Source organism: Hyperolius riggenbachi, chromosome 1 (assembly GCF_040937935.1).
Source record: "Hyperolius riggenbachi isolate aHypRig1 chromosome 1, aHypRig1.pri, whole genome shotgun sequence".
NCBI classification, from domain to species: domain Eukaryota; kingdom Metazoa; phylum Chordata; class Amphibia; order Anura; family Hyperoliidae; genus Hyperolius; species Hyperolius riggenbachi.
This window is the reverse complement of record NC_090646.1, coordinates 618,646,685-618,670,791: the sequence shown is the minus strand read 5'-3', so window position 1 is coordinate 618,670,791 and position 24,107 is coordinate 618,646,685. Positions and strand designations below refer to the sequence as shown.

At 49.1% G+C, this 24,107-nt stretch overlaps 1 protein-coding gene across 8 annotated transcripts in view; it reads left to right on the top strand.

Moving 5' to 3' along the window:
- Window positions 1-203: 203 nt before the first annotated feature.
- Window positions 204-24,107, top strand: part of NIPBL (NIPBL cohesin loading factor) — a 205,443-nt gene continuing 181,539 nt past the window's right edge. For 6 of the 8 annotated variants that reach the window (XM_068250774.1, XM_068250739.1, XM_068250720.1 and 3 more), the window contains exon 1: window positions 205-672. The gene's annotated coding sequence lies outside the window, so the exon portion shown is untranslated. Of the gene's footprint in view, window positions 673-24,107 lie in introns of all 8 variants that reach the window. The other 2 variants (XM_068250765.1, XM_068250756.1) reach the window with 1 other exon arrangement.

Sequence of the window (24,107 nt, the reverse complement as noted above, 5' to 3'; positions counted from 1 at the left end):
AATATAGTTTGAATTGGACAACAAAGATTGTATGGTGTGTGGCCACTTTAGGCAGCTCTGCAATGCTCTCTCTCCATTGGTGGCCAGGATAATGGCTCTCTCTCCATCTCCCAGCCATGACAGGAGCTGCTTCCTCCAGCGCTTGCCATGATGACACACACACACCGGAAGTGCCCCAGCCGTAACTTTGTGCGCTCGCTCTGTAGCTGACACTATAGCGTAGTTGTGTGTGGAGCCAGCCTGTGTCACACACACACACCGGAAGTGGCCCTGTTTCTGGCTGCTCGGCGGTTTGGCGCCGGTGGAGGGAGTCCTTTCGTGCGGCTGCACTTCCGGTCGGCATTTTGTTGTGTGAGGGAGCAGCGGATTCCCGGATTCGGCCGGTCGGAGCGGCGCCAGTCGCAGTGGACTCCGCCCCTCTCCCCCCCCGCCGGTGAGCGGTGTGTGCTGCTCTCCCGCCAGGCCCGCGCTGACTGGCTGCTCCCGGGGAAGGCGGCGCCTCCTCTCGTCAGGCAGCGCTCGGGGCCTGCTGTGTGTCCGGGAGGAGGGGGGGGCAGGCCTGGGGGACGGATCCTACCCCCGCTCCCCTCATGTCCGGATTACCGCGCTCGCCCAGGAGACTCTGAAAGGAATCGGCCCGGACCGGAGGCCGCGTCACAGCCCGCCGCTCAGGTAAACACGGGGCCGGGGAAGGGGGGAGAGGGGCCGGGCCTGTAGTGTGAGTGTCCGTGCGGGGCCGCCCGGGGGTAGAGGTGACCTCCAGCGCGGCCTTCTCCTCCGCTTGTATTGTCCCGGGACACCGTGCTGGGGGCCATTCACTAGCACGGGCTCTGGGGAGCGGGCCAATGGCAGCTCCCGGATTGCTAGCTTTGTGACGTCACGCCGTGCTGTGCCTGAGACTCTGAGGCAATTCTGGTCAAGTTTTATTTCAAAAATCCTCAACGTGTTTGAGGCTGAGAGGAAAAGTCTGGAGCAGGAGTGCGGCTGAGGGGAGAGGAGTGGAGCAGCGTGAGGCTGAGGGGAGAGGAGTGGAGCAGTGTGAGGGGAGAGGAGTGGAGCAGTGTGTGGCTGAGGGGAGAGGACTGGAGCAGTGTGTGGCTGAGGGGAGAGGACTGGAGCAGTGTGTGGCTGAGGGGAGAGGACTGGAGCAGTGTGTGGCTGAGGGGAGAGGACTGGAGCAGTGTGTGGCTGAGGGGAGAGGACTGGAGCAGTGTGTGGCTGAGGGGAGAGGACTGGAGCAGTGTGTGGCTGAGGGGAGAGGACTGGAGCAGTGTGTGGCTGAGGGGAGAGGACTGGAGCAGTGTGTGGCTGAGGGGAGAGGACTGGAGCAGTGTGTGGCTGAGGGGAGAGGACTGGAGCAGTGTGTGGCTGAGGGGAGAGGAGTGGAGCAGTGTGTGGCTGAGGGGAGAGGAGTGGAGCAGTGTGTGGCTGAGGGGAGAGGAGTGGAGCAGTGTGTGGCTGAGGGGAGAGGAGTGGAGCAGTGTGTGGCTGAGGGGAGAGGAGTGGAGCAGTGTGTGGCTGAGGGGAGAGGAGTGGAGCAGTGTGTGGCTGAGGGGAGAGGAGTGGAGCAGTGTGTGGCTGAGAGGAGTGGAGCAGTGTGTGGCTGAGGGGAGAGGAGTGGAGCAGTGTGTGGCTGAGGGGAGAGGAGTGGAGCAGTGTGTGGCTGAGGGGAGAGGAGTGGAGCAGTGTGTGGCTGAGGGGAGAGGAGTGGAGCAGTGTGTGGCTGAGGGGAGAGGAGTGGAGCAGTGTGTGGCTGAGGGGAGAGGAGTGGAGCAGTGTGTGGCTGAGGGGAGAGGAGTGGAGCAGTGTGTGGCTGAGGGGAGAGGAGTGGAGCAGTGTGTGGCTGAGGGGAGAGGAGTGGAGCAGTGTGTGTCTGAGGGGAGAGGAGTGGAGCAGTGTGTGGCTGAGGGGAGAGGAGTGGAGCAGTGTGTGGCTGAGGGGAGAGGAGTGGAGCAGTGTGTGGCTGAGGGGAGAGGAGTGGAGCAGTGTGAGGCTGAGGGGAGAGGAGTGGAGCAGTGTGAGGCTGAGGGGAGAGGAGTGGAGCAGTGTGAGGCTGAGGGGAGAGGGCCGGAGCAGTGTGAGGCTGAGGGGAGAGGGCCGGAGCAGTGTGAGGCTGAGGGGAGAGGGCCGGAGCAGTGTGAGGCTGAGGGGAGAGGGCCGGAGCAGTGTGAGGCTGAGGGGAGAGGGCCGGAGCAGTGTGAGGCTGAGGGGAGAGGGCCGGAGCAGTGTGAGGCTGAGGGGAGAGGGCCGGAGCAGTGTGAGGCTGAGGGGAGAGGGCCGGAGCAGTGTGAGGCTGAGGGGAGAGGAGCGGAGCAGTGTGAGGCTGAGGGGAGAGGGCCGGAGCAGTGTGAGGCTGAGGGGAGAGGGCCGGAGCAGTGTGAGGCTGAGGGGAGAGGAGCGGAGCAGTGTGAGGCTGAGGGGAGAGGAGCGGAGCAGTGTGAGGCTGAGGGGAGAGGAGCGGAGCAGTGTGAGGCTGAGGGGAGAGGAGCGGAGCAGTGTGAGGCTGAGGGGAGAGGAGCGGAGCAGTGTGAGGCTGAGGGGAGAGGAGCGGAGCAGTGTGAGGCTGAGGGGAGAGGAGCGGAGCAGTGTGAGGCTGAGGGGAGAGGAGCGGAGCAGTGTGAGGCTGAGGGGAGAGGAGCGGAGCAGTGTGAGGCTGAGGGGAGAGGAGCGGAGCAGTGTGAGGCTGAGGGGAGAGGAGCGGAGCAGTGTGAGGCTGAGGGGAGAGGAGCGGAGCAGTGTGAGGCTGAGGGGAGAGGAGCGGAGCAGTGTGAGGCTGAGGGGAGAGGAGCGGAGCAGTGTGAGGCTGAGGGGAGAGGAGCGGAGCAGTGTGAGGCTGAGGGGAGAGGAGCGGAGCAGTGTGAGGCTGAGGGGAGAGGAGCGGAGCAGTGTGAGGCTGAGGGGAGAGGAGCGGAGCAGTGTGAGGCTGAGGGGAGAGGAGCGGAGCAGTGTGAGGCTGAGGGGAGAGGAGCGGAGCAGTGTGAGGCTGAGGGGAGAGGAGCGGAGCAGTGTGAGGCTGAGGGGAGAGGAGCGGAGCAGTGTGAGGCTGAGGGGAGAGGAGCGGAGCAGTGTGAGGGGAGAGGAGTGGAGCAGTGTGTGGCTGAGGGGAGAGGACTGGAGCAGTGTGTGGCTGAGGGGAGAGGACTGGAGCAGTGTGTGGCTGAGGGGAGAGGACTGGAGCAGTGTGTGGCTGAGGGGAGAGGACTGGAGCAGTGTGTGGCTGAGGGGAGAGGACTGGAGCAGTGTGTGGCTGAGGGGAGAGGACTGGAGCAGTGTGTGGCTGAGGGGAGAGGAGTGGAGCAGCGTGAGGCTGAGGGGAGAGGAGTGGAGCAGTGTGAGGGGAGAGGAGTGGAGCAGTGTGTGGCTGAGGGGAGAGGACTGGAGCAGTGTGTGGCTGAGGGGAGAGGACTGGAGCAGTGTGTGGCTGAGGGGAGAGGACTGGAGCAGTGTGTGGCTGAGGGGAGAGGACTGGAGCAGTGTGTGGCTGAGGGGAGAGGACTGGAGCAGTGTGTGGCTGAGGGGAGAGGACTGGAGCAGTGTGTGGCTGAGGGGAGAGGACTGGAGCAGTGTGTGGCTGAGGGGAGAGGACTGGAGCAGTGTGTGGCTGAGGGGAGAGGACTGGAGCAGTGTGTGGCTGAGGGGAGAGGACTGGAGCAGTGTGTGGCTGAGGGGAGAGGAGTGGAGCAGTGTGTGGCTGAGGGGAGAGGAGTGGAGCAGTGTGTGGCTGAGGGGAGAGGAGTGGAGCAGTGTGTGGCTGAGGGGAGAGGAGTGGAGCAGTGTGTGGCTGAGGGGAGAGGAGTGGAGCAGTGTGTGGCTGAGGGGAGAGGAGTGGAGCAGTGTGTGGCTGAGGGGAGAGGAGTGGAGCAGTGTGTGGCTGAGAGGAGTGGAGCAGTGTGTGGCTGAGGGGAGAGGAGTGGAGCAGTGTGTGGCTGAGGGGAGAGGAGTGGAGCAGTGTGTGGCTGAGGGGAGAGGAGTGGAGCAGTGTGTGGCTGAGGGGAGAGGAGTGGAGCAGTGTGTGGCTGAGGGGAGAGGAGTGGAGCAGTGTGTGGCTGAGGGGAGAGGAGTGGAGCAGTGTGTGGCTGAGGGGAGAGGAGTGGAGCAGTGTGTGGCTGAGGGGAGAGGAGTGGAGCAGTGTGTGGCTGAGGGGAGAGGAGTGGAGCAGTGTGTGTCTGAGGGGAGAGGAGTGGAGCAGTGTGTGGCTGAGGGGAGAGGAGTGGAGCAGTGTGTGGCTGAGGGGAGAGGAGTGGAGCAGTGTGTGGCTGAGGGGAGAGGAGTGGAGCAGTGTGAGGCTGAGGGGAGAGGAGTGGAGCAGTGTGAGGCTGAGGGGAGAGGAGTGGAGCAGTGTGAGGCTGAGGGGAGAGGGCCGGAGCAGTGTGAGGCTGAGGGGAGAGGGCCGGAGCAGTGTGAGGCTGAGGGGAGAGGGCCGGAGCAGTGTGAGGCTGAGGGGAGAGGGCCGGAGCAGTGTGAGGCTGAGGGGAGAGGGCCGGAGCAGTGTGAGGCTGAGGGGAGAGGGCCGGAGCAGTGTGAGGCTGAGGGGAGAGGGCCGGAGCAGTGTGAGGCTGAGGGGAGAGGGCCGGAGCAGTGTGAGGCTGAGGGGAGAGGAGCGGAGCAGTGTGAGGCTGAGGGGAGAGGGCCGGAGCAGTGTGAGGCTGAGGGGAGAGGGCCGGAGCAGTGTGAGGCTGAGGGGAGAGGAGCGGAGCAGTGTGAGGCTGAGGGGAGAGGAGCGGAGCAGTGTGAGGCTGAGGGGAGAGGAGCGGAGCAGTGTGAGGCTGAGGGGAGAGGAGCGGAGCAGTGTGAGGCTGAGGGGAGAGGAGCGGAGCAGTGTGAGGCTGAGGGGAGAGGAGCGGAGCAGTGTGAGGCTGAGGGGAGAGGAGCGGAGCAGTGTGAGGCTGAGGGGAGAGGAGCGGAGCAGTGTGAGGCTGAGGGGAGAGGAGCGGAGCAGTGTGAGGCTGAGGGGAGAGGAGCGGAGCAGTGTGAGGCTGAGGGGAGAGGAGCGGAGCAGTGTGAGGCTGAGGGGAGAGGAGCGGAGCAGTGTGAGGCTGAGGGGAGAGGAGCGGAGCAGTGTGAGGCTGAGGGGAGAGGAGCGGAGCAGTGTGAGGCTGAGGGGAGAGGAGCGGAGCAGTGTGAGGCTGAGGGGAGAGGAGCGGAGCAGTGTGAGGCTGAGGGGAGAGGAGCGGAGCAGTGTGAGGCTGAGGGGAGAGGAGCGGAGCAGTGTGAGGCTGAGGGGAGAGGAGCGGAGCAGTGTGAGGCTGAGGGGAGAGGAGCGGAGCAGTGTGAGGCTGAGGGGAGAGGAGCGGAGCAGTGTGAGGCTGAGGGGAGAGGAGCGGAGCAGTGTGAGGCTGAGGGGAGAGGAGCGGAGCAGTGTGAGGCTGAGGGGAGAGGAGCGGAGCAGTGAGGCTGAGGGGAGAGGAGCGGAGCAGTGTGAGGCTGAGGGGAGAGGAGCGGAGCAGTGTGAGGCTGAGGGGAGAGGAGCGGAGCAGTGTGAGGCTGAGGGGAGAGGAGCGGAGCAGTGTGAGGCTGAGGGGAGAGGAGCGGAGCAGTGTGAGGCTGAGGGGAGAGGAGCGGAGCAGTGTGAGGCTGAGGGGAGAGGAGCGGAGCAGTGTGAGGCTGAGGGGAGGGGAGGGGAGAGGAGCGGAGCAGTGTGAGGCTGAGGGGAGAGGAGCGGAGCAGTGTGAGGCTGAGGGGAGAGGAGCGGAGCAGTGTGAGGCTGAGGGGAGAGGAGCGGAGCAGTGTGAGGCTGAGGGGAGAGGAGCGGAGCAGTGTGAGGCTGAGGGGAGAGGAGCGGAGCAGTGTGAGGCTGAGGGGAGAGGAGCGGAGCAGTGTGAGGCTGAGGGGAGAGGAGCGGAGCAGTGTGAGGCTGAGGGGAGAGGAGCGGAGCAGTGTGAGGCTGAGGGGAGAGGACCGGAGCTGTGTGAGGCTGAGGGGAGAGGACCGGAGCTGTGTGAGGCTGAGAGGACTGGAGCAGTGTGAGGCTGAGGGGACTGGAGCAGTGTGAGGCTGAGGGGAGAGGGCTGGAGCAGGAGTTGGGCTGAGGGGAGAGTAGTGGAGCTGTGTGAGGCTGAGAGGAGTGGAGCAGGGCTGAGGGGAGAGGCCTGGAGCAGGAGAGGGGCTAAGGGAAGAGAAGTGAAGCGAAACTGAGGGAAGAGGAGTGGAGCAGTGTGAGGCTGAGAGAAGAGGAGTGAGGCTGAGGGGAGAGGAATGGAGCAGGAGAGGGGCTGCTGTTTGGTGCAACCAGCAGCATTCTGGGGAGAGAGACTCACTGCTTGCTCTGGGCAGTGCTGCACTTTTGCCTCAGTTTCATTTGTCACCTTGGAAGTCATTTCAAAATCCTGCCAGTAGTTTATCTCTGTAGCCAGGCATACCAAGGGCAGATTTATCCACATAGGAGCGGATACCCAGATTAAGCCACGTAAATAAGCATGTAAGAGAACTCTTAATGCCTACTACACAACATGTGGTTTCCAGACAGATTGTCAGGTTGAATGGATAATTTCCGGCAGGTTCGATTGTGATCGATTTTCTGATCAAATTTATACAGAAGTGATCGGAGAATCGTTAGGAAGCCTAAAACTAGAGCTGAAGCAGGCTGTGTCCCAGAGCAACCACTTATGCCTAGTAAGCACCATGCAATTTCCGCCAGGTCCAATTGGGGTTCTGATCACTTCTGTAGAAAATGAATGTTAAATCTGATTGGACCTGTTTCGACTTGTCTCTGAGGGGTAATTGCATGGTGTGTATCAGGCATAACTGGTGCTCTGGGCAACTGCACTGCTTCTGCTGTAGTTTTCTTTGCACCTGCCCTGGTAAATCTGCTCATCTGGCACAAAAGGCAATAAACTGTGTTAAGTAGAATTACGTACGTAAAGTTTTACCGCAGGATGATTAGAGAGTAATGCATTGCATGTAAAGTATTGCATTTTGTCCACTCATTCTGCGGCAAAAGTTTACACACGTAATTCTGCTTAACTCATTCTATTGCATACACCCCATATTCAGGACAGAGAAAGGGGGTTTAAAGTGAAGCGGTTACAAATACTGGATGCCAGTTTATCTCCACAGCCAGGCACTCTCCGCAGACTATATTGTTCTCTTGTAGATTGCTTTTGTGCATTCATGTAGCGCTTACATTTTCTGATGCAAGTTATATGGTACAGTACACTGAATAATTAATGTCACTAACTGCCCCTCAGGCAGCTCATAATCTAATCCCTACCACAGTACTAATCCAGTATCTCTTTGGTAGTCGAGGGCTTATTTTTACGTGATCCAGATAACTTATCAGTATTTCTTTAAGATGTAAGAGGAAGTTGGAGTGTCAGAAGGAAACCCATCCATGCAATGCAGGGCAAGGGAGTAAAAGTGGAGCAGTTGCCCAGAACAAGTATTCAGATGTCTTTTTCTGCGGTTAAATAAAACACTAGGGCTGATTTATCAAATACTGCTTGTTGTCCATACGTCAGTCGGCTTTGGTGACCATTTGACCAACCAATTAGAATATCGAATTGGTTTAAAATCTGTGCCACCAAGTGCAGGCCTGACCGATGATCAGGGCCGTGGAGTCGGTACAAAAATCTTCCGACTCCTCAGTTTATGAAACCATGACTCCGACTCCTGGTACCCAAAATGGCTCCGACTCCTTAGTCTAATACTTAACAGGGTTGTGGATTTTGTACAAAAATCAGACGACTCCGACTCCTCAGTTTATGAAATCAACGACTCCGACTCCGGGTACCCAAAATTGCTCCGACTCCTCGACTCCGACTCCACAGCCCTGCCAATGATGTGACTAGTTTCGGTCTGAAATTTGTCGCGTTACTCGACTGCGCCTGATACAAGATGTCGGGCCAAAGTTGGTCGATCAGGTGTACGGCAGCCGATTTCGGAACGAGCAAAGAAACCCCCGCTGCTGCCTTCCTAATGTATTAATTTGCAGGTGGCGGTGGTGCACAGCGTCCGACATCATGCGTCTAGCGTGTGACACTATGTGCCAGCGTGTATGCAGAAGAGCCACCCGGAGAGGCAGACACAGGAAAGGTAATGTATAAATGCACACACGGTGGGGCGGCACATATATACATTGGGGAGGCAGGGCGGACGCGGCGGGCTCAGCTAATTCCCTGAAGATTTCATGCTGAAATCGGACGGCAATCGGCCTGCAGTATATGGGCAGCTTCAACAAAGATGCACATCTCTCTCTCTAATCAGATTCAATTAGAGATAAATTTGTCTTTGTCAAATCTGTCCATAATCTTCTGATGTATGAGCACCATTAGTACAGTTGCCCAGCGTAACCATCTGAATGTCACACACAATAATGGGAATTTACTATAACCAGTTCAAGGAGAATCAAAACGGCTGCTCAGAGTAAGCAACCAGGTTTCAGCTTTTGAATGAAAATTATTCTGATTGGTTTGCTTTGCGCTACTACTGCTTTTTCCCCTAGTTTTTATGTAATTGGTCATGACAAATGAGATATTCTTATTGTCTTTTGTGGGCAACTGCTTTTACTTTACTTTGCTCCAGTTTTCTTTGCACATGGCTTGATAATTCAACTCTTAAGGATAAATTAATTTAATAATGCAACTTTTCCAGATTTTTACAGCAAAGCGGATATGGCAGGGAAAGAACCTGATCTTGGGTACTAGTAAAGCAGCCCATACACTCAGCCGATTTTCTGGCCGACCGATCGATCCCGATCGATCGATCAATCGATTGCAAATCGGTTGGCCAATCGACCGATCGACGGCCGATTTCGATCGATTTCGATGGATTTCCATCGAACTTGCAGGGTGGAAAATTTAGGTCGATCTGATGAGATTGCTTATCAGTTTGCATTGGCCTTAATGGAAATCTGATGGCAAAAAAATGCCATCAGATCGCATTTCAATAGATTTCAAACTGAAATCTATTGGAATTCTATCCTGGTAAAAAATGTTCTAAAAACGCATCAGATAGATCATCAGATGCATTTCTTATCTATCTGCTGCCAATCTGACGAGTGTATGGGCACCTTAAGACTTGGAAAGCTGGGAGCAGGCTTGTGCAATAAACCATGCGTTTTCAGCCATGTGCAGTCATGCGTTTTGCTTTTTTTTTTTTTTTTTTATCTGACTTTTCAGGTCGCATTCGCAGTGGGACGCTGCGGAGCTGCGTTATAAAATGTTATAATGCAGCTTACCGCACGGCAATGATAATCCTGTGGGACGTTCACGATGCGACGTTAACGTTGTGTTGAAAAATGTTGTGTTATGGTAACTCACAGTGCGTTACCTCTAAACGCAGACGCATTGTGACTTTCATTTCGCTTTAAAACGCAACGCCCACTGTGAATATGCCATCAACAAGAAAAAACTAGAGTATCAGAGATATATATTATTATTATTATTTTTTTTCAAAAACGCATGTGAAATGCATGCCTTTTTTGCGGGTCCATGGGAAAGCGTTGTTTGCGAATCAAATACAGTATGCAAGAAGAAGCACCATGCTGTACGATTTTAGAACGCGCATTGCAAATAGGAAAGATGAGATTTACGATTTAGCTCAGTCCTTCATTTAATGCGATTTTTGCATGCATTTTCCACTATGCGTCGAAAACGCCCACGACTCAAACAAGTGTGCGCCCAGCCGAAGGTAACGATTCACTGGCAGTTTGACTAATTAAACAAGCAGTCAGTTAATTATTTATTAGCTTTTTTAAAAGTGACAAGCCCAGTTTAAATATCCATTTTAGTCATCACTAGTTTTGGTGATTAGCCATTTCTGGGTCGGCCGCGGCCGGCTCTGGCCGCTTTAAGACCAGATCAGGCCGTGCTCTTTTAGTACTGTGATTGGCTGACAGCAATCGGCCCGTGACTGATATGCGGAAGCTCTGCTATCAGTGAGACAGCAGAGGGAGCGGGTGCAACAACACGAGCAGTGGCAGGAACGGCGAGAGCAATGATACCGCAAGGTGGGGATGATTGAAATCTACGCCCTGGCAGGAATACCTGGATGTAAAGGGGGCGTAGAGTTCAATCCTCAAGTTCTGGAAGAGGTTAAAAACAAATTAAAAAACAAACTGGGAAGTTGAATTCCAGGTCTAATCTGTTCTCCTATGTTATGTTACAAAGTTAGGAATGACAAACTACACACAAACTCAAAACAGAGGAGCAGGCCTTGAAGTAGTTACAGCATTTAGGGCTCTTTCACATTAGGGCAGATTTTCTGCGTTTCAACGCAACGGGTAAAGTTTGCGTTCCCTGCACCCAGGCGTAGTTTTCGGCCGACGCTAGCTTTACGCGTTACAATGTTAGTCAATGTAAAACGCACACTATGTGCGTTTTTAATCCGTTAACGCAGGTAATCAGTCCCAGAATGCAACAGAGGAACAATGTAGAAAGTTGAAAACAAAAGAAAAAAAAATTACCTGCGTTTTCCTATGTGCTGTAACGCATTGAAAACGGATTAAAAATGCACACTCACTGCAGTGCAACGCACATCTAAACGCATTAAAATGCATACAACAAAACGTATGCTTTGAGCGTTCTCCAACGCAAGCTCTAATGTGAAAGAGCCCTTAGCCACCAGGTCATCCCTATAGCCAGCTTGTAGAGAACAATTTGATACATGTAATAGTGGAGTTTGCTTATCAAGCCAGGTGCAAAGAGGACTGTTACCTTGAGAAACCAATCACAGTCATTGTTTTCATTGATCAGCTGTAATCTAATTTTTTGTTTAGGGCAACTGCTACTATCTAAGGCCCCGTTCACACTGCACGCGTTTCCAGCCGCGTTTTGGAAACGCGTGCAGGAGGCCGACACGCACAACATCAGACAGTGCATAGAGTGCACTGTCTGATGTTCACACTGCATGCGTTCCGGACCTGTGCGGTCCGGGAACGCATGCTGCACGCAGATTTTGCTAAAACGCGTGGCTGTCCCATTCACTTTTCAGTGATGGGATCAGCCACGCAACGCACACAAACGCGGATGGCCATGCGTTCGTACGCGTTGCGGTCCGCACGCGTTCCACACGCATGGCCATCCGCATTTGTGATCTGAACGGGCCATAACTATTCCAATTTATCATATATTTTTTTTTTGCTCTTTCCTGATAACTCTGCTCCTGTTAAAAATAAATCACACATCAGTACAGAAGAAGCAGATTTAACGTAGTTCTACCATACCACCAGCAGAAGTGAGTGAAAAAGTTGCCATTCTACCAGAAATGTGCAAGTTGAGCTATGGAGCAGTTAACAGGTAGCTCTATGGATTTATCAGCTGCAGGTTAAAGTGAGTCAGTCTGAAGTGAATTTACAAAAAGTAAATATACCGTATTTTTCAGCATATAAGACGACTCCTAACTTTTTCCAGTTAAAATATAATTTTTGGGATATACTCGCCGTACAAGACTACCCCTCTTGACTGTTGGACATTTGTATACTGTACTTTATTTACTGGTGCTACCCTATACAATAAAATCCCTGCGTCCTCCTGTGTCCGTGCTTTCGCCCTACCGCGCTTGCGTGGCACGCGGGCGGCTGTTGGGACAGCAGGAGGACGGGGGCAGGCATGTGCGAGTGTGGTTATGCACGCTGACCTGCGGGCAATGCAGTGGCAGTAAAAGGAGCGCCCATTATTGTAATGGGCCTTAGGTTTGGTACTGTATAAAGGGGTGCAGATACTGGTGCTGTACTGTATGTGGTACCCAGTATACAACAGCCAGCATATCACAGCAAGCGATGTACCCTACCGGCGATTGGCTGGTTGTTGTATACAAAGCCTGGTTGGTTTGGTCAGCTATCACTGTGTCCAAGATTATCAGAGCTGTAATGCAAACACGCCTCTTTCACCCATCTGGACTGCCCTTGAATACTATTACCAGATGTGTGAAAGAGGCGTTTTTTTCTGGGCACAGCGCTGCTGTATCTTTTGTTTTTTTTCCATACACCGGGCATCCCGGACGCTGACAGCTTTCTCCGCCCTTCACTTACACCTTCCCAGAGATGTGCCCTCTCACCTCGTCATCGGGACCGCGTTAGAGACACTAAAGCTGAAAAAAAATTATAATGATTTGTATGTGTAGTACAGCTAAGAAATAAAACATTAGGAGCAGAGCCATTAGTCTAATATTGTTTCCAGTACAGGAAGAGTTAAGAAACTCCAGTTGTTATCTATGTAAAAGAGCCATTACGGCCCTTTCACACTTAGGCTATTAGCGGGTTAAAGCGCTAGTGCTTAATCACTCTATGGCAGTGTTCTCACTGCCGCGATTTGCGCCAATTGCGGGTGTTCTGCGATTAACGCCAATCGCAAACGCGTAGCATGCAGCATTTTTTCGCGATTCGGGAGCGATCGCGGTACAGTACTATTAAAACGCTAACCGCGAACGGGGGTTTTACCACACTAATCGCGGTAAAATCACTGCGCAAAACGGTAGCGCTAAGCGCTGCCGTTTTGCGATTTTAAGTGAGAACGGGCCCTTCGAGAGCTCTGTCTTCTGAAGCTTGTTATCTCAGCTGTCAGTCACTGTATTTTATTTTTCTCTCCAGAGGACAGGTCAATAGTTCACAGGCCTGTTCAGTAAAATCATTCAGAATGCTGAGTAGTGTGTAAATATTAGAGAATGATGCAATGTTATAAAAACCGCTATATAACTGAAAATAAAAATATTAGAATATTTTTTTTTAGCTAATAATGTTCTAGTAATTATCCGTACTACACAACCAATTCATTATATCATTATTATTTTTTTTCGCTTCAATGTCTCTAAGTCACTTCCTTCCATGAATCCTGGTGAGTGGATTTTCTTCTACCATACTTGTACAGCATACTTGCTGATTTCATACAGTCACCACATACAGCGGAGATACGGCCGTGGACGTTTTTGACCCCCCCCCCCCCCCCCTTATTAACATTAATTAAAACAAGCCAGAAAAAAACAGAAGAAAATCCAATGTCGACAAAGTTATGGCTTGCCCTTTGGCATTCTTGCGTAGGGCTACATTCGCAATGACAAGATGCGGTGTGCAGCCTTTTGGCCACGTTTAGTGGTTTAGTGTAACACGGCTTACCACTCTGCAATGCACAACCTATGCAACATTCACAGTGCGGCAGAAGTGTTCTGGTTTAACAGGTTGCATTACCATTAAATGCGCACATTAACAATGGAAGTGAAGCATGCTTTTCGTTATGCTTCACTGTATGCACCATGAGCATAATGTTCATTAGGCCTAAACAATAAATCGCATTTAAACCGAAATCGCGATCACCAAGATCACAATTTCTGAATCTTCAAAGTGGCGAGTATCGTGATGACGTCATTTCCGCATAGCGGAAGTTTGAAGAAGCGGCTTCATACTCCCCCCCCCCCCCCCCCCCCCCCCAAGTCCCGGCAGGGTGCGGCCTGCAGCATCTGCAGTGTTGGACATACCTTCCGCACAAACACAACACTGTCCAACCTCTATCGCTGTCTGCTGACTTTTGTGCATGACATACTTCCTGGTTCCTGTATGTCACAAGACCTGCAGGAAGTATGCCGTGAATTAGATCCCGCAGGAGAAGAAGTGGATAGACTGGTATCATTGGACTTGTGCTGGAAGGTATATCCAGCACCGGGGGACAGAGCGGGTACAGAGAGAGACCCAGAGAGGGCACAAAGAGAGACAGGGACAGAGAGACACAAAGGGGGGGAACAAAGCTTGATTTGAAGGAAATCGTGAATCGAATCGAAATTGTGATTTTTGGACAGAAATTGCTCAATTCAATTTATTTCTAAAATCGTTCAGACCTAATGTGTATCCATTGTGTTCCTGTTGTCACAGTGAATGCAGCAGCCACTGTGAACATGGCCTTAAAAACGGGATTGCAACAGAGGGGAAAAGCTGTGTCGCACTTTATGCATGGTTTGCCACGCATACCGTTTGCACAAAGTGTGCTTCTTGGCTCCTGTAAACATGTCTGTCATACTGCACCACATGTATCGAGTTACTCCAATGGATTCCACCACACTGGACTGCTGATACGTCAGTGTGAATTAACCATTACAATATATTTGCATTGTGTTAGCAATGTGGTTATATTGTCCGACACAACACACCACAACGTGTCACGGTCAACATAGCCTTCTGGTTGGTTGATGTCAGTTTAAAAAAGGCGTTATCATGCAGTGGTCATTCATGGGTGGTTTGTCTGATGAGGTCGTCAGGTAAAAACATTTATTGGCATTTGACTGTCCAGGTGGGGCTAGATGGGTCACTTGTTGCACACGGATTGTGCAGCCAGTGCATAGATCCTTTCACTTCATTCAACACTTGACTCCTCAATTTACATCCAACTCCTCCTGTTTTATATGACACATAATATGACATATTTTTCATGTTGATTAAGGAAAGGCAACATAGAATGCTTTTCATCATTAGCCACGACTCAGCTAAATGAAAGTAGTGTCTGCTTTTGGGAGGAAACCTAACTACCAGCTAGGAAGCTGATGCACTTCCCTCATTGCCATACACGCCTTTCACCGCCATCATGAATAAGCATACTGTCAACGTTTTGGGTCTAAATCGAGGCAGCTTAGTCGGTACAGGTGGCATAAAGTGCAGTGGGAAACTCCGGGGGGCACTATTATCTAATTGCCTAGTATTCAGATGGTAAAGTACAGCCCTGGGTTGAAGCATAGACCCTCAGAACACCTGACTTAAAGTGAACCTCTGATCAAAACACATACTTGCCTAAGAAGAAGGAAGCCTGTAGAGGCGTCCCATGTCCTCCTTTCCCTTACAAACCTGGGCATCGTTACTCTTCATGTATGATCGCGGCTGTGCTGCACCTGTGTGAGTACCACGAACGGCTCCAGCTTGCACGAAGCAGAGCGTAGCCCGGATCTTCAAACCGACAAGCTCTTGTTGAATTTCTGAAAGGGGGGGGGGGGGGGGGGGGGTGGAAACAGTAACAGAGGTCCTGAAGGTCTTCTTGGGTAAGTTTCCGCCGTAAGCTGGCCATACACACATCAGTTTTACTCAGATCGGGTGGACCGATCCATCACAGTTTTCTCATAGCCTGATGTGGTTGGTTCAAACCACACAAGGCACATTGAATGCTATTGAAAATGGTTTGAACCAGTGTTACACTGCGATGCGGTGCATCACTGTGCTATTGATCCACCACCTGCTACTGGTCCACCCCTGACTGATGGAAATGTTCCATCTGTTCGATAGTTCTGATCCATTTCAGGTCAAAATTGATCTAAGTCCTATCTGAAACCTACAAAGACAGGGAGCCCTTAAAAAAAAAAAAAAAAAAAAAAATCTCTCTCTCTCTCTATCTATCTATCTATCTATCTATCTATATATATATATATATATATATATATATATATATCTCAAATGTTGAATGAGGATATACCAAATAAGCGTAAAATAACACACCAGATTCCTCAGGTCAATACAGTGTCTAATGCTGGGTACACGCGCTCGATTTTCCACCCCGATCGTTTTTTCCACTCGATTTTGCGCTCGATTCTATTATCTTCCGCTTCTTTTTCTTATCTATTTCAATTCACTTCTATGAGAAATCGAGCACAGAATCAATTGGAAGGAATATCCGACATGCTGTATATTATCTATCGGATGTTTAATCGTACCGTGTGTACACAGCATTAGTGTACCTGAAACTAAAAAAGCCAAAAGATAAAATATGGTACCTTAGTAGTGGGAAGCCTCTGAATAGTCAGAGGCTTCCCGCATCATTCTGGTGCCCACTGATTCAACTCGGGGACCATCTGTACATATTCAACAAGGGCTTCTGGAATATGTTCTTGCACTGCACAGGCGCGAGTATTGCCTGTGCAGTGGCATGGTGCTGCTCGTGCATAGGTTTCTCCTCCGTGCACAAGCTGCTGCATGCTACTGCACAGGCATGGGACTGTACATGTACATATACCTCTCTTCCTGACTGCTGCTGTATTCACACTGGAGATCATTAGGGCCCATTTCCACTATAGCTGAATACGCAGCGTTTCCCCGCATGTGAGCTGGATGGGGAAACGCTGCCTATTCATACACCAGCATGCTGTCTGAATCTCTGGGCGGTACGATTCTGGATGGCACACTGCAGTTTTCCATAGCGCATACATTCAAATCTCGTAGCCCTGCATGGCGCAGCTACAGGAATTTGAGTGCACACTCGCATCAGTACAAGTGCTGGCATGCATGTCACAAGATGCACATCTGCATAGTGTAAACTGGCTTTTATGCTTTCATTTTCAATATGGCTGCTGCTGCTTACCCATTCAGAGCATCAGCACTATAGAACAGTATTGGGCGCTACCTTGACTGATGGGGGCAGCTACCCAATTACCAGTGTGGTGGCTGGAAGCTGTGAGGCAATATTATAGGTTACATATTTCTTAGAAATGGACTTTAAAGAGAAACTCCAACCTAGAATTGAACTTTATCCCAATCAGTAGCTGATACCCCCTTTTACATGAGAAATATAATGATTTTCACAAACAGACCATCAGGGGGCGCTGTATGACTGATTTTGTGCTGAAACCCCTCCCACAAGAAGCTCTGAGCACTGCGGTACTCTGGGCAAACTGCCACAATGTAACAATGTTCACAGACAGGAATTAGCTGTTTACAGCTGTCTCTAACGGCCAAAACAGCTAGGAGCAGCTACATAACCTGCCCACAGTAACAATGTCACCATGTAATACATGTCAGAATGTGAATCGGGGAGAGGAAAGACTTTACAATGAGCAAACACTGACTAAATCATTTATACATAATTATGGTAAAAAATGAAGCACTTTTTTTACTACATTATTTTCACTGGAGTTCCTCTTTAAAGCAGGGTCTGAGAAACGGTCAGGCAAGCAGAGCTTACCTTTTCCATAAAGTACACCTGAAGTGAGAGGGATCTGGAGGCTGCCATATTTTTCTTTTAAACAATACCCGTTGCCTGGCATCCTGCTGATCTCTTCAGCTGCTGTAGTGTCTGAATCGCGCACCTGAAGCAAGCATGTGGCTAATCCAGCCAGACCTCATTCAGAAACGCCTGAGCGACATGTTTACCTCTGCATGCAATCTGCACTGTTTAAAAGGAAATCTTTTTGGTGCTTTACATATCCCTGTCAGTTCAGGCATGCTTTAGATTTTGAGTTATGAGTAACTGCTTTTCATTCCAAGTTTCCGAAAGTATCAGTCTTGTTATAATTCTTTAATCCAGTGTGTTTCTGAATCCATTGATAAGAATGATGTAAAATGCCTCATACAAAGCATTACTCTGACTTGGTGTGAGGAGCATTAGTTACTAATACCTGTACAGCCATTGTCTTATTGTCAGCATCAGGTTAGGCAGAGTTTCTGGCTGTGGATAGAAAGATGATACACGGCGTCTTCCTCATCACAGCACGCCTCAGTGAGTCACCGCTGTCCCAGGACACAGTGGGGCGGAAGTGCAGGTCTGCTCTACAAAATTTCATACAGGGTTCATTTTATTCACTTTTTGCATAGAACATTAAAGCTGATTTATACAGACTGTTCATAATAACCAGAAGAATATTTTTGAAAGTAATGAAATTATTCTAGATTGTTAATCGATTCACTTAAAAGGAACTCTAGGCGTGAGATCTATGGAAGCTGGATATTTATTTCCTTTTAAGCAACTCCAGTTGCCTGGCAGTTCTGCTGACCTTTCTGGTCAGTAGGGTCTAAATCACACACCTGAAACAAGCATGCAGCTAATCTTGTCAGATTTTTTTTTTTTTTATAGACATCCGACATCGGCATGCTTGTTCATGGTCTATGGCTAAAAGTATTAAGGGGCCCATACACTGGCAGATTTCAGCCATCGATCTATCAATCGATTCTATGGAATCGATCGACCGTACATCGATTCTATGAAATAGATTGATCAATTTTGTGGCCGATTTCGATCGATTTGATCTGTCTGACAGGATGGAAAATCTAGGTCGATCTGCTGCTGGCCCATAGAGTTGCATTGCATCTAATGGTCCAATAATGCATTTAGATGATGCGGCACACATCAGATAGATTCCTGTCAGATTCCACTTGACAGACATCTGACAGAAATCTATCTGATGGTCGAATCTGCTGCAAATCTATAAGTATATGGCCACCTTTAGAGGCAGAGGATCAGCAGGACAGCCAGGTAATGTGCATTATTTAAAAGGCAATAAACATCCATATCCCTCTCACCTCGAGTTCCCTTTCAGCCTGCCTAGAATCGCCTAGAAAAATAACTTAAAAAACCGCTGAGCATTTGCGATTACGCTAGCGCTTTTTGGTGTGCACTGGCCCATACTCCCATTAAAGAGAATCTGTATTGTTAAAATCACACAAAAGTAAACATACCAGTGCATTAGGGGACATCTCCTATTACCCTCTGTCACAATTTCGCCGCTCCCCGCCGCATTGAAAGTGGTTAAAAACAGTTTTAAAAAGTTTGTTTATAAACAAACAAAATGGCCACCAAAACAGGAAGTAGGTTGATGTACAGTATGTCCACACATAGAAAATACATCCATACACAAGCAGGCTGTATACAGCCTTCCTTTTGAATCTCAAGAGATCATTTGTGTGTTTCTTTCCCCCTGCATCTCTCATGCGCTGAAGTTTCAGGCTGCTCTTTTCTTCCTGCAAACAGCTTTGCCCTTGTCTGTAATTCCTCAGTATGTGAAAGCCCAGCCAGCTCAGAGGACGATTTATCCAGCTTGTAAAAGATAAGAGAGAAGAGAGAAGCTGCTCTAATCTAAATAACACACGGGCAGTGTGCATAGAGGGGCCTGGAAGGGGGAGTTCATAGCAGAACCACAACACTGAAGAACTTGGCAGCCTTCCAGACACAGGCTGACAAGTCTGACGAGAGAGATACATTGATTTATTACAGAGACTGTGATAGTAGAAAGTGCTGCAGTAAGCCAGAACACATTAGAATAGCTTTTGGAACTTGTAGGATGATAAAAAACAAGATGCAATTTTTGTTACGGAGTCTCTTTAAGGTTGATGTTTTCTTCTCGCCTGCCTGGAATCCAGGGCTGTGGAGTCGGTACAAATATCTTCTGACTCCTCAGTTTATGAAACCTCCGACTCTGACTCCGGGTACCCAAAATGGCTCCGACACCTCGACTCCGACTCCTTAGTCTAATACTTACCAGGGCTGTGGATTTTGTACACAAATCATCCGACTCCTCAGTTTATGAAATCTCCGACTCCGGGTACCCAAAATTACTCTGACTCCGACTCCTCAGCCCTGCTGTAATCACAGGTTGAAGTATACTGGCCACTGAAGAGCTGCAGTTTCATGCAGCTGATTGGCAGTGTTTGCAGCAGCGTGCCAGCATTGTAACACGCGGTGTAGTTACACGTCATAGATGAACTATGCCAGGTCACATCTGAGTGCCTTCTTTTTATTGACCAGCGGGGGCATCACAGCAGCTGACAGGTGGTGGATTAACAGCAATATAACAGAGCCTTTGTTCACACTGCAGAAATGCTATCCTGCTCATGAGGATTTGCACTATAACGCAGACTTGGAGGCCGCAATTCAATAAGAAATTGCGTACGTGGTCCACTGCAATGTTCCCAGGCACGTCGTATCGTAAGTGAACAGTAACATGAAGGACTATAGACCTTCATGTTACCATGCAGATCGCACACCATGTGCAGAGCGTCAGAACTGACAGCCCCACGCACACTCTGAACGAGCCCTTACTGCAATTTTTTTTTCTTTTGGCTTAACGTGTACCCATGGCTACAATGTGCAATGAAAAACATGCCTTCGATTTAAGGCAAAATTATTGCTAAAACTCTGCCTGTGCTTGGGATTTAAGCTTGCCATGTGCTGGCAGACTTTCTCTTAATGTGTCCAAATCATAGATCCCTCTCTGATCGAAGTCTGATTAGAGGTTTCTATCCCTACCGTACACTGCACATCGATTTTTATGAACCGGCGGTGTACGTATGTGAGTGTGCATGTGCCACCTGATCACTAAGGGCACCGGGAGATGACAGCAGTAGGCTTGCAACCATAAGGGAGTGAGGTTGGGTTCACAGTGCAAAGTTAGTCGCGCGTTCTAGCCCGTTCTAACGCGTACAAACGCACTGCAATGCAAAGTCAATGCTACATTCACAGTGCATGCGTTGCGTTATAGTGTAATGCAGCACTTTCTGTGAAAGTAGTGCTTGCAATGCGTTACTGTGTTTGCACATGCTCAGTGGATTTTCTTTTATAAAAAAACCTAACGCATGCGCGGTTTTGGTCGCATCAGGATGCGGCGATAATGGCGCATTTGATGCGACGTTAAGGTCGCATTGAAATGACAGCTAAACGCAACGCAATATAGTATAGCGTGTACTAACACATTGTTTTTGCGTTACGTTACTACCTAGGTCGCACCAAAAACGCAACGTCAACTGTGAACTTAGCCTGAGTGTTTTTCTGCACAAATACTCTCCGTAAGTCCCTGGGGTAAGAGCAGCATTAACAGGTTGCTTCACTGACTCTAAGGTCCTCGGCATCGATCCACCAGTAAAGAACCATAATATTGGTTGAATTCTGCTAGCAGTCGAGTGAAATTAAGATCAGGCAGCACGTTGGGCAACAATCGCGATTGAATAGTGTGGAAAATTTCAGTAGATTGTACAAGAATTGTGTGTATTTCAACTATATTTTGATCAACTCTGGGTTTCTTAACAAGCGCTTCATCAGCTTGGTGGAGATTAGGAGGATTGGCATAATGACTCACTTCCTGAACAGATTGACAGCACAAATGTGTCAGATATTGATTCCAGTTTGTGTAGCACTGACAAACTATTTTTATGATACAAATTGCTTTCCGATTTAAAGTGAATTTAAACACTTGCACGGTACAGAAGGAAAACATAGAGAATGCACCCTGTATATATTTAGCGAGTTTAGCCTGTCTAATGCCTCCTCATCTGTGACTTATTGGAAGTTGTAATTTGATCCCTCAGCTGTGTCAGCTCAGGAATCTCCTCTGCCACGGCAGAGAGGCTAATTTGAAAGCTCAGATTGTTAACCCTATGTCTGCGTCCATGCAAGCAAGAAATGGACACCCTGCAGATGTATTGCAGGATTTCTAGCATTTTCTATTTTTTTTTCCTATGTAACTAAAAAATGTTTTTTTTTTTTAAAAGATATGCTACAGCATAATAACCTTTAGAGCAGAGAGGACGTTCTGAGTTCAGTGGACCTGATCTCTTGCACTGGACAGAAGGAAGCATAGAGAAATGCACCCTGTGTGTATTTAGAGAGTTTTGCCTGACTAATTCCCCATTATCTGTGAGTATTTACAAGTTATTTGATCCCTCAGCTGATTTGAAAAATCAAAAAATCGGTCTGATTGTTGATTGGACATACTGTAGTTTGATCAGTGTATGGCCAACTTTATTCAACAGCAGAATTGTTTGAAAGACGTCCTGTGCAGGCTGTGCTACTGTTTCAAGAAAATTGGCTTTGAATGTTTCATCAGAATTGGAAAAATGATAGCATCTGAACGCTTACACGACTAGGTCATTTGCAAGAGCCTATAAGAACAGATGGTGTCCATTTTCACTAGGTTTGTTGCCACCTGCATTTCACCACTTTACCGGTTTTCAGTCATGTCGGGCCGCTGCTGCTCAGGGGTCCACTGCAGGGGACAGTCGCTGGTCTACAGATTAGAGCCCTGGCAGAAGCATTGGGCTCCCAATTGGATTGCAACAGATCAGTGGGAATCCTCCCTTTTGAGAAAGGATTCCCATTGGTCTGTTGCAATCCAGTGGGTAACCGCATGCGTTTTGCGGGGCTACGATCTGTAAACCGGCCCTTCTTCCTGCTGTGGGCCTAAACGGCGACAGTGGAACACAGATATGATGGCCACAGGTGAACCCGACAGGTGGCGACCTATGCAGACTGGCGTGTATGGGAATCAGGCGCACAGACACTGCAGGGTGTTAGAGAAGGGAAAGCTCACAAGTGGGTGTACGTCAGTTTTTCGACCAATTTTATACCAATTTGTATGTGGTTTGGAAATAGGCTTATCACATTCTGCAGCATTTGATTGGCCCATTTCCAAACTTGATGTGTTTACATCAACCTTGGAATTACTAGCATATTAATGATCATCCCTATGCTAACCCTGATTCCCCTCCTTCTTTTCCTCCTACCACCTCTCTATCCAGCGTTTCTCATAATGACTTCAGTGGGTTCATTTTATGCTAACATGGTAGATTTTTAGATTTTTCTGGTGATGACAATGTAGTGTTGTACAGGTGTTTTGTCCCACCACATTGTGTCTGCAGACTATTGCCTGGTTGGAAAATGCTTGGCTGCTTGCAGATGTATTTCTCACAGTGAGGGCCCATTTCCACTATCACGAATTCGCATGCGTTTTTCGCATGCAAATTCGCATAGCAATACAAGTGAATGGGACTGTTTCCACTTGTCAGGATTCCTTTGCGTTTTTCTGTGCAGAAAAAATTCGCATGGCAGAGCCATCAGAATTCGCATACCGCATACCGCTATGCGAATCGCATACAATGTATGTAATATGAAATTCGCATGCGGTTTGGGTATGCGAATTTTCATGCAAATTCGCATAGAAACACTGGAAAATCACACCAGCACTGCCATGGTTAAATTCGCATACATAGTCATCCATGCAAATTCGCATGAAAAGTCGCATGCGAATTTTTACCGCGGCGATTCGCACTGCACAAGTGGAAATGCAGCCTGAGTTGTGGTGGGAAGTGCTTTTTTTATTGCTTTGCATGAAATTTGCATGCAAGCTGGATTTGCTAGTATCTTGTTGATCATATTTACTGTACAGTTATAGTGGTAAAACAGTTACCTGAAGTGACTTCCCAAAAAATTGTGCTGAGCGAGATTTATTTAAAGCATGTACCGGTAAATAGCTTGAATGGAGTATTCTTCTTGTGGATTCTGTTGTGGGAGTTTCTATATTTATTTATGTAGATGTTAAATTTATAGTAAAAAAAAGTTACTTTCAAGTGAAGGAATGTGGGTTTGGAGGTCCGTTTTATGCACTGTAATTAGCAGCTTTCTGCATTTTAATACATGCATCAGTGAAGATGTTCAATATATTGGCTCATTAGTTCACACTGAAAATTACAAAACAAGTATTTGTTTTTCACGTGATTTTGAAGGACAGAGCCATTTAGCACCTTTACTTCAATCCCAATGTCTCCAAAAATGCAACAAGCAGCATGTTTCGCCATTTTATAGCGTGTTCACGAAGGGTTACGCTGACACAACGCTTTGCAAATTGATGAAATCCCACCTAAAAGGAATATTTGGATGCAGGGCTGTGGAGTCAGTAATTTTTGGGTACCTGGAGTCAGTGGTTTCATAAACTGAGGATGATTTTTGACCCCATAGCCCTGTTTGGGTGTAATACACTGCATCTCAGTCTGATAGTTTTGAAAGTGCTTTTTAGGTTGTTCAGAACAAGTGCTTGCAGACTATTTTTTATTTTTAGCATGAAATGTAACCCTTTTCTGAAATGAAACACAAGTTACCATCTGTAATTGTTCTGTTAGTCTTGTACCAGTGTACGCATGCTGCCATGTAAACATAACCGCTGGCTTTCTGCTGAATACAAATGTCCCAGACTGTGCCTTCCCTAGATTATCTGTCACTGGGGAACGAATCGAGGTTGCCAGCCCCTCCGCCTGAGCCTGAATTATGGTCCTTTGTGTGTTTATCTGTTAACATGCGTGCAATGATCGTATTGTGGTATGTGTTCAGTGTGCACAGGGGCACGCTTGCATTATTATAGTCTTTATTTAGAATCCCTTCATGTGTATAAATATAGAAAGCTGGGTTTCACAAGACAGTTGCTGTCAGACGCTGGGATATAGTTTTTTCTCTGTAACGCATTGTAACTTGCTGGGTTGTTTGATGTGTATTGTGTATGACGCACATGGAACGCTGTGTTAACGATACACGGGGGAGGCGTTCTAGAATAGAATGAGATAAAGTTATAAAAGACCTCCGCAGGCAAGGATCCTGCCGTGTTTAGCGCTTATTATTGCATAGTCTGTAATGTACGTACAATATGGTCATGTTGTGCGGCCGATGTGTTTT